The sequence below is a fragment of the Ailuropoda melanoleuca genome, chromosome 2, assembly GCF_002007445.2.
Source record: "Ailuropoda melanoleuca isolate Jingjing chromosome 2, ASM200744v2, whole genome shotgun sequence".
In the NCBI taxonomy this organism is placed as follows: Eukaryota; Metazoa; Chordata; class Mammalia; order Carnivora; family Ursidae; genus Ailuropoda; species Ailuropoda melanoleuca.
The window spans coordinates 116,412,579-116,432,031 of record NC_048219.1 but is presented as its reverse complement, the minus strand read 5'-3'; the positions used below and the strand labels follow the sequence as shown (position 1 = coordinate 116,432,031).

Sequence of the window (19,453 nt, the reverse complement as noted above, 5' to 3'; positions counted from 1 at the left end):
CCCTCAGGGGCATAGTGTCGGGTTTCTGGGCCTATTGAAAAGTAAGCTGTCATTCACTCATCTGTTTGGTTAGTAATAAATACAAATCTTTCTCTTTGAAGAAATCATTCAAGAGAGACTATAAAACAAAAGCATCTAAATAAATCCCTCATGCTGGTAGGCTCTTAGAACTATAGGAAACTCAACTCATGGCAGAGCACGTGTCACAAGACTGTGGAGGAAGGTGGCAATGCTTACTGTTTTGACTTTGGAGGAAGTTATCCTAATTTGTTCTTCCTCATCTCATTCAGCTTCTGAGGCCAGAAGTCATAGAACTACAGGTTCCTTCTTCATAGTGTGACACTGAGGCAAAAGGAGATCTTAACCCTATTACTTAAGTATTCCATTTTGCTTGTCCGACAGTATTTTAGCTGCTAGATGGCAGGAGTCCTTATCCATCCTAAACCTGAATGGTGGATCTAAAACAATCAAATTAAAAGGGATTTTCCACCGTTCCCGACATGTGATGTTGACCAGTTCACCACGCAGAGGAAAATGCTTTGAGGCAATCCTCCCAGTGCTGTAGGAGACAGTTCCTCCACACATCAGTCCTCCCTCACCCTCTCCTCCCAGGACGATGTTTATCACACAGTCCATAGGGTTCATGGTTTGTTTGTATTCGTGGGAGAGGATTAAGTTAATTGACCACTTCTCATTTAGAGCATGGCTTCTGAGAAGCTCCACCTAAGCTAACAAACCATGGAAGGTGTTGAACTTAGAAAATGGTGCCCTTTAGAAGAATCTTTAAATGTTTAGATGGGGGAAAAACCTTACAAGTTCATCCTCCTTATTTTTAAAGATGAGAATTGGTGCCAAGGAACCACGAGCAATTTACTGTCATGCGGCTTAGTGGGTACTCTGATTCCACTCCATTTTAACATCATGGGAAAATAAGTTAATAGAGTTGGATCCTGCTATCCAGGATCCTGGCCCCTGGAGGTAGAAGGTTGGAAAATGTGTGAGAGGACCTTCTGGGTTGCTGTCCCTAGATTACGATGCTGTTTACATGGGTTTCTTCATCTATGATTTGGGTACTTTTCAGCAAGTGTGTTATCTTTCAATTAAAAAAAGAAGGAAAGAAAGAGAAAACCAATTAAATAGCTATATTTATATATATAATTTTTAGTAAGAAGCTCTACTTACAAAATGTAAGAAAAAAATAAAAGACTACATACAGAGACTGTTGACTTAAGTTATCATTCCATCCCCAACCCTGGAAAATAAGAATTAAGAATTCCAATAAGGAAAACACTAACACATGTCTTCAAAATAATAATAATTTTCATTTGAAATGTACTAATCAGGTTACACAATATTCTTTTTCATTTCCCTTGATGTTCAAAACAATCTGTTCTCAAAGAAGAAAATTTGTGTCATCATTTTATAACTATGAAAACTTAAGTTCAGAGAGATTGATTAACTTGTCCAAGGTGACCCGGCGAGTCGGCACAACAGGAAGGAGAAGCTGAGTATTCTGACCCCCACATATCTAGGTGTTGTCTCTACTATGTCTGTTGCCAGTAATCATCCTGTCTTGCTTTTGTGGGGACATAGGACATTCTCATTCATTCCACACAAATACATACCAAAGACTAGCTGCTTCAAGGATCACAAACATGGAATGGAAACCGATCTTCAAGAAATTTGTTTTTTCATAAGGAAGTGAAACAGCTTAGTTTTTAAGATGCAAGTTCAATCACCAAAAATTAATCTTATGGGACAATTTTGTCTTCGGTTGCATTTTGAGATGGCCAGAGTCTGAGAAAAGCTGAAGAAGCATTTTAGGTTAAAATTGCCGAGAACCTAGTTCCTTTTTGAGCCTAGAAATGTTTTTAGGGGTGGAAGCAGGGGAAGATTTGATATTTTAATTGTTTTTATCTGCTGGTGCATGACTCATGAATAGACTCTCTGCCTTATAGAGAGATTAAGAGATACTCGTGAAAATACCAGTATCAATGTTTGGGTTTTTTTCCCACAACTTGGAATCTAAAAAATGCAAATGATGTCTAATCTCTACCATAGTCCATCTAAGATTTAAAAAAAAAAAAAAAGCTTAGAAGAGACAAAAGATGAAATTATGTCTGGGCCTTCTTCCTACTGATGTCATCTGAGCAGCTAACCTAGCTGAGCTTTGGAAGCTTTGCCAGTTTTAATGGTGAGCACATTAATTTGTATGATAGCTTCTTGGGTGAATAGGTTACATGTTCTGCCTCAGAGTTATCCTGGAACCTTTTCCTGGTTAATATCCTCACAATTCTTGCTTCTTATGTTGACCTATGATTAACAGATGACATTTGCCTGAATTTGGATTGAGTGTTAATATACCATATTAGATTGCAACTGACAGGCTCCCTTTTTCAATTTATTGGAGACCTCTTACAGAAGAATAGTAAAACATATGATGGAGCCAGATTCAACTACCCAAAAGCAGACCAGAAAAAGAATTATGCCAAATTAATGCAACTGAAATAATCAGGGCATTGTAGAATTCCGTCAATTATTTTTCAACCCTCTTATATCAGCAGTTTAGAGCCCCGCACAGTCAGTATGTTTGGTTGCCATAAAGGGAATAGCTGCCTTAAAATACCAAAATAATAAGCCACAACCAAATTAGCAAGTGAATTAGTGTAACATTTCTGAGGAAAAGGGCACTAATATGAACTAAAAGCCTAAGACCCACACATACTGACTCAACAATCCACTTCTAGAAATATGTTCTAAGAGAGCAGTCAAGAATATGGACAAATATTTGGCTATATGGAACATTTATGCCAATCATATTTCTAATCTTGAAAAAGACTGGAAATAACCTAATATTCAACAATAGGGGATTGATTAAATAAAAAATGGTGCAGCAAGATAAAGGGCATTGTGAAAGACTAGTGAATGACACTGAAATATATTCAATATATTTTCTTACATGAAAAGGGATTTTTTTTAAAAAAATTACAGTAGGAGTTCCATTTTTCTTTAATGTGCATATAATCTAACATGCATAGCTGAAATGTTCAGAAGCATGTGAACCAAAATACTTACGATGGTTATTTTTTCATTGTGGGATTGTGGGTTGTCCTTACTTTCTTACTTTTATATACCTATACTTTCTAAATTTCCTGTAATGGATATGAATTACTTTGGTTAAGAGAAAAAGATGTTTTTCTAATAAAGAAGAAATGGCCACCACCACACTACAGAAGTGCAGCAGAAACAAACAAAAAATGTTACAGGCACATTATTTATCTTTTGTTCTTTTCCATTCAAAGTGAAAACCCTTTCCAACAAAAATGAAAATAAAATACAGATTATTTTTAATTACTCTATTTTTCTGTGGCAATCCTATAATGTGAAATATTAAAATTATCTGAGGACAATATTGAAGGTATCAGTTTAAACATAGCAGTGCTGTTCAGTGGGCTACAGCCTGGATAGTTAATCTGCTATTATGAGTTTACATAATGTTTCAGTGTCTCAGTTTAATTACTAATAAAAGGGGGACAGGCTGTGAGTCATACTCAGCTAGTTGAAGAATATTAGACCAATCAAACCAAAAGAATGCTTTAATTTCATTTGGTCCTACTTCCTGCTTTAGAACAGGATTAAAAATAAATATAGAGAAAGAGATGGAGAAAGTGAGTCACCTAATTTACATCTAACATAATGCAAACAAGCATTTCTTTAATAGGTGTTCAGTACCTGAAGTTCTAAATTATAGCAACTTCTAGCAGCAACTTCTTAATGGAAAATCCTAGCATTTCTAATCTTACCGCAGATTTTTTACCTTGTCAACTCAGAATTCATCTGATTTTAAAAAAGAAAAATCTTTTACTTGGAGACAAAGGTAAGCCACAGTACACCTCAAACTAATTAAAGATGAATCTCTTCTGGAACAATGGTACAAAGAAAAAAGCAAATTATATTTTATAACTCAGACAAAACAGTCATCCACCAAAAGAATATTGCCTTCTTTTAATTATTAGAATAAATCATTCCATGGAAAACTGTTTGGCACATACTGGAGATAAGAAGATGATAAATATAATACAAAACAATAAAAGGAGATAGATTCTCTATTCAAGCAAACTCATCCTAGTTGCAAGTGGAACCCTGAGGGACCACATACCAAGTTACCTCAGAGGCCTCAGAATGTCAATGGCATTTCATATAAGACCTTCATATAACCTAGACGGATTAAGATTGAACCAATTTAATTTTCAATAACTAGCCCTTGGTAGCATTCTAACATAAAACATTGAAATTCTTTTTTCAAAAATATTTGTAGTTGTTTGGGAAAAAGCCATAATAGGTATGTTATTTACTAAGGATGAGTTGAGTAAACATGGAGCTGGTGGTTTGTGCTTGAGCAGGTAGGGTAGTAAGAATTTGGTGGTAGGCAGTCAGTTGGAGCACAGCCTAGGATCTGCTTGAGTTCCATTTCTGAGTAACCTCCCTTTTTCTAGAGATATTCATGGTACTGAGAATCCAAGCGAATTTCTAGCAGCTTTTTACACCTTTGGCTTTGAGAGCCACAACAGGTACTTGAACATTACACTTGCAAGACTTCTGGTTACTTTGTTCTGGAAGGAAGGAAAGGAAGGAAGGGAAAGGAAGGGAAAGGAAGGGAAAGGAAGGGAAAGGAAGGGAAAGGAAGGGAAAGGGAAGGGAAAGGGAAGGGAAAGGGAAGGGAAGGGAAGGGAAGGGAAGGGAAGGGAGGAAGGAAGGAAGGAAACCTAGTGTTGCTATTATTATTTATTGTTCCCCTGAATCAGCTAACCAGAGTTCCTCCTGGTACTTGAACGAGGTCTCTTTCCATAGACAGATCGACCCAATCCATGACAAGGTTTCCTGGCAGTGCTGAGAGGACTGCTTACTTCTCACTTTTTCTTAGGTCAAGAGACCCATGCTGTAGCTGTAAACTTACGACTAATCTGGTGAGCCTAAGAAATTCATGTAACTTCTTTGTGACCCATATTTCCAGTCTGTGAAGATTTATTCAACAAACATTCAGTGAGAACCAACAATGTCCCAGGCACAATCACATGTGTTCAATAGCACCCTATACCCAATGCTTCCAGTTTCCTGGAACTTACATCCTAATAAGTGGAGCAGAGCCAAAAAATTGCAAAGGAAGAAAATCAATAAACAAAGTCTCAAAAAGTAATATATAGAAAATAACACAGGGAAATGCAAGTGAATAAGCAGCAAGGAGATGAATTCTAGGATCTTATTCTATCAAAGCAAGAGATGACAGTGGTTCTTGGAAGAGTACTAGACATATTCAGGATAGCAAAAAGATAAGATTTACTGATGGATTAGATCTAGGGTGGTAAAGGCAACAGGAATCAAGAATGAGTCCTTGTTTTTCTTTTCAACACCTGCAGTTGGGGTTGGCATTTACTGAGAAAATGCTGGAGAAAAATGGTGAAGATCAAATTTGAGGGGTAGGTAAATCAAGAGTTCTGTGAGTTGGTTGTTACATACCGCCCCACATAATCTCTGAGGTTAATTTCACTTATAACAGTCAGTGACTCTAGGTTATGATCAGGTAGACCATTTTGAGAGATGAAAGATGGTGAGAAATAAGTTATATCCATGTCAGTGTGTGACTGGGGTAGGATAGAAATGGTGGCCTAGAGAATCTAAGACATATAAAAGATGTGTGCAAATCCCATTGGCAAAATCATGAACTCAGGTGCCTAATTCACTGAGAATTTAGATCAAAAAAAGGCAAAGAAGAAGATTGTTAATCTAAAGCCAAAGTCATTGGAGACCTAGTACATTGCCTTGGAGATCCATACATGATATATAGAAGATGGCTCATACATCTGGAAGACAGGAGGACAAAGCAAAGATGGCAGAGAACTTTCTCGGCCACTGAATTGTACAAGAGAACTTGTTGCCTCTTTCTTCTCTTTTTTAAGTTTCTATTTATTTAAGTCATCCCTACACCCAACCACCCAATGTGGGGCTCGAACTCATGACCCCGAGATCAAGCGCCCGCATGCTCTTCTGACTGAGCCAGCCAGGTGGCCCGCCTCTTTCTTCTTAAAGAATAAATGGCTTAGGAGACTATAGGAATATGCCTGGGTGGGTTTAGTGTGAAACCTGCCATTTTATTTTGTGAGGGCTGGACTTATCACTTCAGAAGTGTGAAAACAGGTGTGAAAAACATCCCCCCTTCCCACCACCATTTCTTCTAATAAACGCATTATTTTTTACAACCCTTTGCTAGGACAAAATGATTCTATGTATCCCACGGTCCTTATTCCCCGTGCCTATGCCTCACCTTCTCCGACAGAATTGTCTAAAACTCCTGGGATCCAAAATGTGGCGTCATGATAAATTCGGGGAGATACAGGGTTAATTGCTCTGGAACGCACTTTCATTTCACTTTGCCTCAAGTTACTTTACTTAAAAATACTGATTTGCAGCATCTGTTTCATAAGAAGATTCTCCTGAAATGTTATGAAGAAGCATGAGGAATATTTCTGCCCCCTTAAAAGAAACCAGGTTGCTGAGGCCACCACCACTGGCACAGGACAGATGAAGAACTGTTACTGCTCCCATTTACAACCAGAGCCAGATACAAGCAAGGATCGTGGGAGATGCTGCAAGCGAAAGCATTTTGTAAATGGCAGTATAATGTACAAATATAAGATGTGACTTTTGTGTTCTTATTCAGTCACGAAGAAATGGATGTTGGCTGTCAGTGGGCGGAATTCCCTAAGGCTGGATCATAAACGTGCGATCACAACCAAAGAGAGTTTGAGACGATCTAAGCAGTTGCCATTGCTGAGAAGAATGGTGGCTTGCCATGTACAGCATCAATCTGACCATAATAGTTTCACTTCAGCCCCAAATACTTGGTATTTAATAGCACTGAAAAAAGGTAAAGGGCGGTTTTTTCACGCCTTTTTATACTTGGTAAGTGATAGGTCCCACCCAGCTAGAGTTCCAATTTATTTTAAATAATAGATTTTACCAAAAACCTCACCTAAACCCCTACCGTCCTATATTTCTATTTAATTTTAACCTCTTCTTTAAAGGACAGAGGCTGACATACCCACTAAAATTATCCCCTGGCATACTTACCTTTGCAAATACATTTTATCTCATAAACTTGTTTTATACCCTTCTTTCTTACCCACAGAAAATGCTGGCTCCACTCTTCTCCCTCTCCTCCTAATACCATCCATTCTCTGGTTCTGTTCTAAGTTTATGCACATACAGGTCTCCATTAGAGCAGAAAATATTAAGTACTTTAATCTTTCCATCCTCTCCTCAATCATATTTAAAAACATTCTCTTCTTCTCTTGTTGTGGCAGTAAGATGAGAATATAAAAAAGACATACGTCACGGACCACATATTTGTAAAATAAAAACAATATTTAGAATATTTGGCTTTGTTTTAACTAATGTGCTGAACATTTCTAAGTGCATGTTGTCCTTTATGATTTGCCAATGACACCTGAATTTTTTTAACATGTTTTTTGACAAGATAAACTTTTAGCACTGCAATTCTCTTTTAGCTACTGCGTTGATGTTCCAATCACTGACCTCCATGTGTTGGAGCGCCTTCTCTATATACAACAATTCATGCTCATTTTCAAGTCTCAGTTTACAAATGTGACCAGATACTTTGTCCTAAGGCCAAAGCACACCACCCTGCCTCTATCTGCATGACGAATTTGCCGGGGTAAAGGATTGACACTAACTTTATCTTGAATTTGCTTATCACCCATTTCCTTTATCCTGGACAAAAAGACTTCTTGTACATGACTGCATATTCTTCTTTCACTATTAGAAATTGTTTGGAGAGACCATAGATATTGGGAGGAAATAAGCAATTCACTCCCACTTCAAGCACATGCAAGTTGTTGCCATCTTTTCCAACTCATGGCTTCAGGAAGTCAAGTCTATACTGAGCTTAAACAACAGACAGACAGACAACAAAGACAAAAGCCAGAAAGCAGTGGTTAAGACATTCAGATCAATAAGGCTCCTAGATTCACCACCCTTCATATCAGAGTTAAGAAATTCCACTCCGATGACATTCTAACCATTAAATCCAAGACCTGCTCAAAATAAAAGGACAAAAAATGAAATCAAACACAAAACTCCACAGCTTTATTTAAGAAGTGCTATTTAAGCTATAAAGGATTTCCTGTTGCTCTTGTTTTAAATAATTTTATACTATTCTTTTGTTCTTGGGTTACTCTATATCCAAATAATCACATATGTAAATGACCCAGTGCAACAGTGGATGCCACTGACAATGTAAACATTATTGTTTATCCAGAAGCATTATATGCTCATGCAAAAATGGCATTAAAAGCTTGTGGTCAGAGCAAAAAACCACAACTGTAATTGTTTATTTATATAGCTCGCCATTATTCTGTAATGTAAGTTTACATTTCTAAAAATCTCTAAACATTGCTGAGTTGGTCTTAGAAGAGTGAAAAATGCAACGCTCGCCTAAATGATTAAAGACAAACAACTTAGGTCGATGCATGCAGCAAGATGCTTTAATATGGAAATTATTTACTTTGCCCTGGCTTCTAGTTTTCATTTTGATGCTGCCCTTGAAACTCCATGATAACAGGGCCATTCAGTGGAATTTCTGCATTTTTCTCTGTAGTTCAGGGCAGCTGGTTTCTTTCCTCTCGAAGCAGAAAGCTAAAGTATATTTATCACTCTAACAGTGACTCAAAACAAACAGGAAGTCTTCACCAGCCGGCTCCTGGGCATAGCTGATATTAGGTACTGGCAGAAAGGAAACAGAGACCTCATTCTGTGGAAGTCCGACAGAACGTACATGCAGATGCGGGCGATAACAAAGTTAGGGATGTCCCAAATGACCACCGTGTTCTCCCAAGATGAAGTGCTCTCGCCATGCTCGCCAGTTTTCAGAGTCTGCGAAAATTCCTCGGGAGTTTTCCTTTCCATTTCAGTTTGAAAGAGTAGTTTGAACTGGATACCAGGAGCCTTGTGAACCTATGCGCCAAAGAAAACCTGGGAGGGAGCTATTCTGGGAGATTTGGCTTTGATCTGGTTGCTAGGAAAAAGCCCTGCTTTTGTCTGCAAGTATTCTGAATGGCTCCTTCAGTCAGAATGAGGCCTGCAGGTCACTGTCTGAATTAAGTGAAGAGGATTTTTTTTAATGCTAAAAATGAAGTTGTCTCCGTGTGCCATAATAAAGCTGGAGAGAGGGGTTGGGGCCGCTGAGCGACGGCAACAGCTCCTTGCTGCAACTTCAACTCCAAGGTAGACTGTGAAAATCACCCAAGCGTGCGTGCAGATCAAATGCATGCAAATATTCCTCAGTGGCGCATATGTTCCTAGAGACCTTCGCCTTCACCTTCTTTTTCAAATAAAACCTGCTTCGGATTCAAAGCCCACTTTGTTTTGATTAATATAAACGCTCACTATCAAACAATTTTTTCACCTTATAAATAAAGAGAAAGGTCAAACATTCACACCTAACTTTTTGCAGCTAAACCAAACTCGAAAGGGGTGAGACTGCAAACTACAGATACAGAATCAAAAATGATCAGGCAATACACTTTGGGAGGTCCTTTAAGAAATTTTTTTTTTATTTGTTGACTAATCTCCTTGTTTATGATAATGCTCATACCTTTGTAGAAGGACTTTACAGCCATTATCTAATCTTCTCAGATCCTGGTGAGGTAGAGAGGGAGCAAATCTTATCTCCGTTCTCCAGATGAGGACACAGAGACGCAGGGAGGTTGAGTAACGAGCTCAAATTTTAAGTGGCACATTCTGTCCAGATGCAAAAATGACAGTGGTGCTCAGGCTTTGCTTTTCTGGGAATGGGGCTGGATCCTCACCCAGTCGCTCACGTGTTCACCAATCCCCTCTCGGACCAGCATTTCTGCAGCAACAGTACTGAATCTCCACACACCTGTTGGAAAAATGCACAGCCGCTTGGCCCAAGTGAGGATCAAACCCTTGTCCGTAGTCCCTTCGGCATCTGGTGCCAATGAACTGAACCACCCGCTGAAAGCCTCAAGAGCCCAAAGCAGAATGGGACCAATCCAAAAAGTTCCGTTGCTCCCTTCTATATAATTCTGGAAGGGGGAAGAGGCATTACATTTCATGAACTTACCTAATTTTGCTCTCTCTCAAGTTTGAAACGTATTTTCCATTCCAACAAACCCTAACATTTGCAATATAAATGCAAAAATGAGAGAGTTGAGAGGTAAACTACATGAATGAAGATTTCACCACAGTAAGAAAAAAATGAACAAGGGAAAAGCGTACCAAGGCTGGGACCTTCAGGACCACAGCATCTTTAAGGGTGCGAAGCGCCTCCTCCCTTGTATTAGTGCTATAGGTCTAGCCGGGGGAGACAAGGAAAAGTTAAAAATGAGAGCGATCCTTTTCCAAATAATATAGGCTAGCCCCTCTCCCACGCTCTCACTCTTTTTAGCTTCATTGAGATGTAACGGATATCCTCTTTTAAAAGAAGTAGCGACCCTGATTGCTCAGGAAAGGTTCTAGGGAAAACATACGCAGAACAACGGGAATGTTAGCCAGGTGCCACCCCACTGCCAGGTGAGGGGAGATTTTCTCCCGAAAGCAGGCCGGGGCAGCCTCTATTCTATCAGAGCACCTTCTAGAGGTTTCAGCACAGGAAGGCACCCTCGCCTATCTTTTGGAATGCAAACTTCTCTGCAGAACACCAAATAAAAAGGCTCAGGAAGCCCAAAACAGACACCCCTGCCAGGAAAGCAGAAGTGTTCTCAGGGCAGCATATCCTCTCCTGGTCCACCTGTTTACTAAGTTACTCAAATTTCTTCTCAAAGTGCAGATACAGTTGTAGGTCAGTGAGCTGTGTATCTGTGAACACTACCAAAATGTTCTTAATCTCTCTCAGAAAGCCACAAAGCTGAGCTCAGTTTTGGTATCAAATGCATGGATCTTGGACCCTCCCAGTCCAGGACTACCACGTGCTCTGTGCCCAGCTCCGAATGCAGAGAGGGACTGAACTCTCTTCCTGGATCCACGAAGTGGCAACAGGCTAACAGTACCAATTAGCCAGACCCCACGCTGGTTCTTCCAGCTTTGCGAAGGACCAACCCCCAAGACCCCCAATGGAGTGGGACCCAAACCCTGGGCCTTGCACTACCCTTACTTCTTCACTGCTGCCTCGTGCAAACATTCCAGCAACCTAGGAGAACTTGACATTCATTTCTCACAGTGTCACCATGGTTAGAGCTAAGCAAAAGCCAAAGATGAATTAGGTAAATATAGGAGGTTCGGGCACAAATTCAGCAGGTGAATTTATTTGCAAATTACCCTTTTGAAGCTTCTCATTTAAGATTCTCTTTAGAGACATAGTAGAGAATTTTACCATTCTTAAAGTAAAGCAAAGCAGTATTTGATTTCAATATTTGGTGCACAGCCAATCATACAAAAAAATACTTAATAAAAGAATCCTTTTTGAAGTTATTATGCATTTATTACAGGATTATCGATTTCAGTAATGAGAATTTTATTGTTAGCATTGGGTTGACATGAGACAATTTTTTTCCTGGAGATTTCTCTATCATTTAATTGAGTCACCTTATTCCTTCTGCCCCAATACACAACTGTTCCTGTTATTCTTTGAATTAATTTGAATAAAAGCCTTCTGAAAAAGCCATCTTTCTGGATCCACAACCTCCTCTCTGAGCATTTGTTAACACATTACATTTTACTAAAGTGAATCCACCCACAAGAAATTAGACAATCTATCCTGGTTTTAATATTTTTTGAAGGCTTACAAAGTGCTAATCACTAACACAGTGATTCCCAGCCCTGGTTTTGTGATAGCCTGGGGTATCTCCAATTACCTCATAGATCTTAAAAAAAACCAAAATTCCAAAAAATTTTCAGAAGAAAATTAATTATAATTTTATTTAATTTGAAATATAAACATCTGCCATTGCAAATAGGAAGTGTGTGTCAAGTAGGACTTGGTGGGCTGGAGCCTTGTTTTAAAAAACAAAAAAACAAAAAAACAAGCAACAATAACCCATTGAAACTCCTCAAAGCTCAAAATCATTATGCTCCCCCCCAAAAAAAGAAATACTATTCTTATTCCTAGGAACAGAAATTCCAACACACACCTTCTTGCAGGAACAAAAAGGAGCTGGGACAAAAACCCATTCCAGGACATTTCCTCAAAAAGAATACAAATAAGGTGTGTCACACATTTTCATGAATAAAATAAACATGATAATATCTAATAATACCACTGCACTATTATATGTGCCTAAATTACAGTTGTACTAAGAAATGAGAAAATCCCTGGAATAGGACCAGGATTGCTTTTTAATTGTCCATTAGAAAAAGCAAAGAATAAAATCGCCTGCAATGATTTCCTTTTGAGATCATTCACCTTATTTTTAAAATACGAAATCAAAAACATATTGAGACGCATGGCGAGGCTGAGCAATAAACCCGAAGCAAACTGTCTCCTCTCCTCCGCTCAGCCGTAGCAGCTACAGCAAGCCCACAGTGCCAGCTTGAGACTGGCAAGGCAACTAACATTGCACAAAACAAAATCTTAATTTTCCAGTCCCAAGCGCATTCCGCAGAGAACATCTCTCGCTCCTCACCTTTTCTTTCTTTTTTTTTTTTTTTCTGAATCGAGATCTTTCTATTTAAGGATGTTCTGCCATCATGAGATGCCCCCTAAGCCAATGAAAAAAATGATGACACTTTTCTTTCACAAGAAGATTCCTCTCCCAGGGCCATATTTCATGAATGAATGGCTTGTAGGACACACCGCTAATAATAAACTCTACCAACTGTGCCAGCACAAGTGTGAGAAATGCACAGGGAGGCAAAGGCTGGCCAAAGGAATTCTCCCATACCTGCAGCGGCTGACTCCTTCCAAGAAAGCTGTTGAGTCCGCTTGCTTATGTACTCGCTTATGTGCCAGGAAGGTATTCCTTTTAAAAAAGTAAAAATAAATAGTTCCTGCAACCACCTTCTTGCCTTGAAGTCACTATTTCTACTAGCAAATAAACTCGTAAATTCCATCTGTTAAGATACCAGAGAACTCTACTGGACAAAACATACCAATATTTGTTGAAGGAGCAATCCTATACTGGCTAGAAAAGGAACTGGGAACAAGGAGGTCATTTCTCATTCAAATCTAAATGTCACCATGAAATACTGTTGAAAAATCAAATGCATCAAGAGTGATTGCACATGTCACGGACTCATCTCCTCTGACCTCCCTAACACTTGTATGAGAGTGTTACTGTCACTGAATTGTCTGGATTCCAAAGAGCATTCTGGTTGAGCTCTCACCCACCCTGTGGATTAACTAAGACCGTTTTCTTCTCCTTTTAAATCTCAGGCTTGCCCCCCCTCCCACCCCACAACACAAAAGGCTTTTCGTCTACCTAACCACCTTCAATTAGCTGGTATGCAAAGAAGAAAGCAACTTGATTAATGGTGGAAATGGAACATAATTAGAAAATATAGCCACATAATTTATTCCACAATCTACCTCATTTACTGGATAAAACATAAGATTGTACCCGTTACTCAAGCCATCCTCACTCCCATTCTTTTCATTCATTCTTCATCCATTTAACAAATATTTATTGAGCACCTACTACATTCAAAGAACGTTGCTAGGCATGGAGTTTGTAGCCCTGGAGAAGACGAAGCCAATCCTGTCCTCTGAAGCCAAAATTCTCCTGGACAGAGACAGAAAAAGACAGAGATTGTCTTAAATAACTTTGGGAAATTATAAGAACTACAAAGAAAATATAATTTGGTTGAGAGATATAGACTAGTCTGAATAAGTTTTCTAAATATGAAAATAGTGTCCTTCTTAACAAATGAGGGAAGAAAAGAGTCATGGTTATAACATTTCGGGTCTGTCGTCCAGAGAAGGGCTCTCAAAGGCTGATATTTGAGCTGGTTTTCTGCTAGAAGAGCCAGTCAAAAAACAAAAACAAAAAGAAAAACACAAAAAAGAGTAAAATGCCCTTGAGTGAGAATGAGCTTGGTGAGTCCAAGGAACAGGAAGGAAGCAAGAAGCCTGAAGCTTCTTGAAATGCAAAATAAGGTAAGCCCAGAAATTTGAAGGACTTGGAGGTTGGAATTTGTTCTAAATGCAACATGCAGCCTTTGGAGGATAGGATAGCAGACTAGGAAGTGACTTGATCTGATTGAGACTTCCAAGCAGCAGAGCGTCCCCACTCTGCAAAGTCTAAGGAAGGACCCAAGCAGGGCAGATTCAGGATATATTTTAGAGTAAGAACAAGAAAAGGGATAAAAAAAAATAATAATAAGTGTCTTTTTTTTTTTTTTTTTTTTTTTTTTTGCTTGAACAGTTTGAGTAGATGGTAAGCCATAACAGACTGAGATGATTGGGGGAAATGCTTCTATTCCCTTTCTTCTAGGTGTGAAAGGTAGAGACTCACTTATTCAACTTTGTCCCTCAGTGGCCCTTGAACACATGAAAAATGGACTTTTATCAGCTTTCCTGATGCTCTGGTGTCCTATTTGAATCACAATATTCTAGATTGCTGGCATGCTTTTCTACTCCATTTCTATCAGTTTCAAACCCTAGTTTAATATCCAGTTCCTCTAAGAATTTGCTGAATCAAACTTTCCTAATGAGAATGCCTTATTAATATCCATTCTTTCCATTTTTATTATAAATCTTTTACTCTATTTTATACTTAGCTCTATAGAATTGAGACCAGATTCCTTGGCCTTCCTCTCTTTTTCAGCCCCCACATGCCTACCTCCCAATGCAACATATTCCCATCACCCCACCGGGCCCTATTTTACCCAAGCCTGAGCTCTGCTCACTCTCCCCCAACCCGTAACTGTTCTCAAACAGACTCTCCCCCTCCATAGCTCCACCTGCCACACAATCCTGCCAATCTTTTAAGACCTAGATCAAGGGACCTCTTTTCAAGAACCCGTTGTTGACCCCTCCCCAATCAAAGGTGATCTCTCCCTCCCATCCCCTAGGAGGCACTGGAGTATAATGGTTGACGTCTCCGACTCTGGGGTCAGACTCTCAGTTCACAGGCCCACCTCTGCCTCGTCCTAGCTGCATGCCCCTGGGTAACTCATTAATATGTATAGATCTCTGAGAATTCATCTGGAAAGTGTATGTGGGGAAAGGGGTGAAGTAAGAGTACCTGTAACTCAGAGTTGTAAGGATTGAGACAACACACCTACAATATATCATACAGCCCCTGACACATGGTAAGGACTCTCAAGTGCTCAATATTTTTGTTATTTTCATTTCAGCATTCTTTGGCTTCCTTATAAAAATAAGTCCATTTTGTATTGTGGTTGCATTTAACCCATCAGATTGAAAGCTCACCGAGACCATAATAGTGCTTTCTTGATCTTTCTATTTAATAGATATTTTATGAATATTTATTGATAAATGAAGGTGGAACATAAACAATTGTAAGGATTTTCATTTCTTTTTCCCAAATACATTGATTCTTCTTAAAGCAGAGAGGACATCTTTTCATTTATTTTAAAATTCCATATCCCTCATCATGCACGTGTACTATGCATATACACACACGGCATATGCCGTGTATATATAGCATAGAGCCTATATTTTAAATAATTTTTGAATTTTCTGAATTAATAAACTTTTGTGTTCAATACAAGTAATGCATATATCATGCTAAATTCACCAGGAATGCTGCCTTTAAAACAGAAAACGATCTCTTCATTTAACCTAAACAGAAGGAATTACAACGGGGCATCATTCCAGCTCACAAAAATCTTCAGACCTCTGAAGACGCAGAGTGAGGCAGGGGTTCTTGTTAGTGACATGTGCTCTCTCATCTACATCAATTAATGTTTATTGGACAAAGTATAGATGCTGTGTGTTTTGTACACAGTTTCTAAATGTGAAGACACTATGTCTGCTGTCTTACATGTCAAGAGAGACATCACTCATGGCCGTAGTTTATAATGAAAAACACATATATCTCTATAGGTTTATGAAGAGTTATTGTATCTCCTCTCACAGGAGAAGAAAAACCTTCGGTGAGTGGGTAGACCTTGATGGGCTTTCAACACGACGAAGAAAGTCCAGTGGAGAAATAGAGGTAAAGAGTGTGGATTTGAAACTAAACTAAGGATCAGTTGTGGCTTACTTTTTTAAAAAACTAAATAGAGCATGCCAAAAGTGGGGTAAAAACAATTAAAAGATAAACTCGGAGTCTACCTTTTTCTTCACAAAGCATCCCTTAATATAGCAAGGATTTCCTATAGTTTCTAGTAAACAATGTTATGGTACTTTGTCCCTAGATTATCCCATATCCAAATAATTATAGATGTAAGTCATCAACCCTACCTGAAGAATATCATTTTTCCCTAGTGATGAGCTAGGATCAAAGCCCCAGAATAATTACGCCTCAATATACCCCACTGCAGTTTTTGTCTGTTCATCTGCTTTTTGCTCTTTGTTCACGCTTCCGTCCTTCATTTCTTCCTTCCTTCCTCTCCTTTTTTCTTCTGAATTCTCCAGCATTTGTGAATAATTTGGTCAATCCTTCCAGCTGACCGTCTGTGTCTGCAGTCACTAGTCAGCAGCTATATTCTATTCCACAGATTGCATTATTTAACTGTGCAACTTCTTGTCTCCAATACACACTCTTTGTTCCTCGGTTGAGTTATAACACAGACTTTTTTCATCAACCTCTAACAAAAGTAACGAAGACTCTATTCTCACGCACGAACTCAAGGCTCCAGGATAATTTCTCATGGAGCATCCATTTAAACTCTTGATATTTCCATGTCACAATCTAACTGCTTATGGCAGATCCTGAATTCTGATTTAAAAATAAACAAAACAAACAAACAAACAAACACCTTGTCCTTGTCTATCTTTATAATTCTTGTCTCTTGATGTCTGGTTGACAAACTACCTGAAACACACTCAAGCTGAAACAAGTGGGTAAGAAAAACACCTTAACTACTGTCTGCTCTGTTTCTGAGTTTCTGCATACTTTCTTTTTTTTTTTTTTTAAGATTTTTATTTATTTATTTGACAGAGAGATAGCCAGTGAGAGAGGGAACACAAGCAGGGGGAGTGGGAGAGGAAGAAGCAGGCTCCCAGCAGAGCAGGGAGCCCGATGCAGGGATCCATCCCAGGATCCTGGTATCACGCCCTGAGCCGAAGGCAGACACTTAATGACTGAGCCACCCAGGCGCCCCTCTTCATACTTCTTTATACCTTCATGACTCATCTAATAGAGCTTCCATGGATTACACATTCCAATGAAATAAAATGTTGGCCTGTGTCTTTCTGCCTCATGCATTATTTCTCTGCTTAGCGACTACTAGTTATTTTTCCATTACTGTTCAAGTTAACTACCTGGCAAAACTATAATCTCAAACACATAACTATTCAGCTCTATCTGAAAGTGAAGGACCTCTCCTAATTTTGAATCCCATATTTACTCCTCCAAATAGTTGTAAGAATGTATCCACTCTTACCCCTCCTGTTTGATTGTTTTTAAAATCTCTCTTCTCAATAAAACAACATATTAAAATGAAGGACATTTATTTTAATTCATCAAAATTGATCTTTGACACTGCATTTGTTTGCCTTTTGTCTACTGAAAAACTGTGTGGAGAGTAATGAGTAAAAGAGATTTCTGGAAGGAAAGACATTATTCGATACAGAAACATTGTAATAATAGAGCTCTTTACCCACCTGCTTCAAAACTAACTCAGAATTTAGAAAATGAAGTACAATTACTTTAAGTGGAAATTTAAATAGAAAGTAAAAAAGTTCAAGTCCTTTACTTCTAAGTAGTAAGCTCCCACAAAGGTGGATTTTTGTCTGTTTTATTTACTGCTGAATCCCCATGCCTAGAACAGTGCCTGCCACATAATAGAGGTTACTTCAATAAATAAATATTAAATAAGTGAGCTTTTTTACCCAGAAAAATGTTGAAACTTGTTTACTAGCTGTCAAAAGTAGGTTCCTTCATGCGTAAAATAGCATCAACTGTGTAATTTGCCCCCACTTCCTCCTTTTGCAGAAAGCCAACAAAAGAACTGTAACTTTTTACCTAAGGATCAAAGGTGTCAACCTATTGGCACACCCTACTTTAAAGTCTTGGATAACGGTCTTTGGTTATTTTTAGATTAATTTCTTTTGTTTCAAGCTTGAAAAGAAGTATTAACAAAGATCAAAAAATAAATCACTGATTCAGAGCAGGAAAATGCATATTAAGAAGTTCAAAATATAGTATGTAGAGGCTGTGAGCTAACCTTCCCAGAATACAAGTCAGATCTAGCTTTAGATACTAAAGTACTATATCAGCCCCACTTGGGACCCATCAACATAAAAGGAATGAGGAGAGCTTAGAGAGTTGAAAGTCTGAAAAGGAAAGAGAAAACAATTTAAAAATTATAGCGTGACCCAGGCATTCTCCATACCTAAACCAGTAAAGCCAAGAGGTAGAAAGATACAACCAAATTGTCATAAAAGATAACTCTAGATTGTGAAATTTTGGGTGAGTTTATTCTCACCCATAATTTCCAAACATTCTACAGTAAGTATGTAGGACTAGTGCAGTCAGAAAATAAATAAATAATAATAATAATACATATATTTTAAAACCAAGGGAAAAAAGCCAAGGGTAAAAATCATGTGATAGATGAAGAAAACTTAAAGAATTAGGGGCACCTGGGTGGCACAGCGGTTAAGCGTCTGCCTTCGGCTCAGGGCGTGATCCCTGCGTTATGGGATCGAGCCCCACATCAGGCTCCTCCGCTGTGAGCCTGCTTCTTCCTCTCCCACTCCCCCTGCTTGTGTTCCCTCTCTCGCTGGCTGTCTCTATCTCTGTCAAATAAATAAATAAAATCTTAAAAAAAAAAAAAAGAAAAAAGAAAACTTAAAGAATTATATATAGGCAAAGAAGAGAACACATACTGGTGACTTAACAGTCTTATTTGTTTAAAACAACCACTAACCTAAATCTATTGCAAAATACATAGGACGGGCTTATTTCTTGCTAAAATAATAATTATACACACACGTGTGTGTGCATAAACCTACATGCACAACATATACACATGCATGTCTATTATACATACTTACAGGGAGTGTGGCTCCTAGAGAAAGGATGAAGGCACACACGCTGTGTGAAAAAGAAAAAGCTCCCATAACTAGGACATCATTTAAGGCAGCAACTCTCATATACCGATGAGATGCGAAGATGGCAGAACAGGAATAGAGGAAAAGGAGTGGGCCTTCCCAAGAGGACACAGAAGACTGTCAGGACAAGGAGACCGGTTTCAAATAAAGGCTGAAATACAATGCCTCTCGTATCACAATCAAGGTATACCCATGGAAGTGTCCAACGTGTGAACATACACTCTGGAATAAAAA

General features: G+C 38.7%; 1 long non-coding RNA gene across 1 annotated transcript in view; it reads right to left on the bottom strand.

Annotated features, from left to right (window-relative positions):
• The window catches only part of LOC117801070, a 93,578-nt gene that overhangs the window by 57,740 nt on the left and 16,385 nt on the right, over nt 1-19,453 (bottom strand). The window contains exons 3-5 of the long non-coding RNA XR_004623457.1: nt 13,671-13,754; nt 12,918-12,995; nt 9,671-9,958 (exon numbers count right to left, since the gene is read on the bottom strand). This is a non-coding gene — a long non-coding RNA (uncharacterized LOC117801070). The remainder of the gene's footprint in view (nt 1-9,670; nt 9,959-12,917; nt 12,996-13,670; nt 13,755-19,453) is intronic.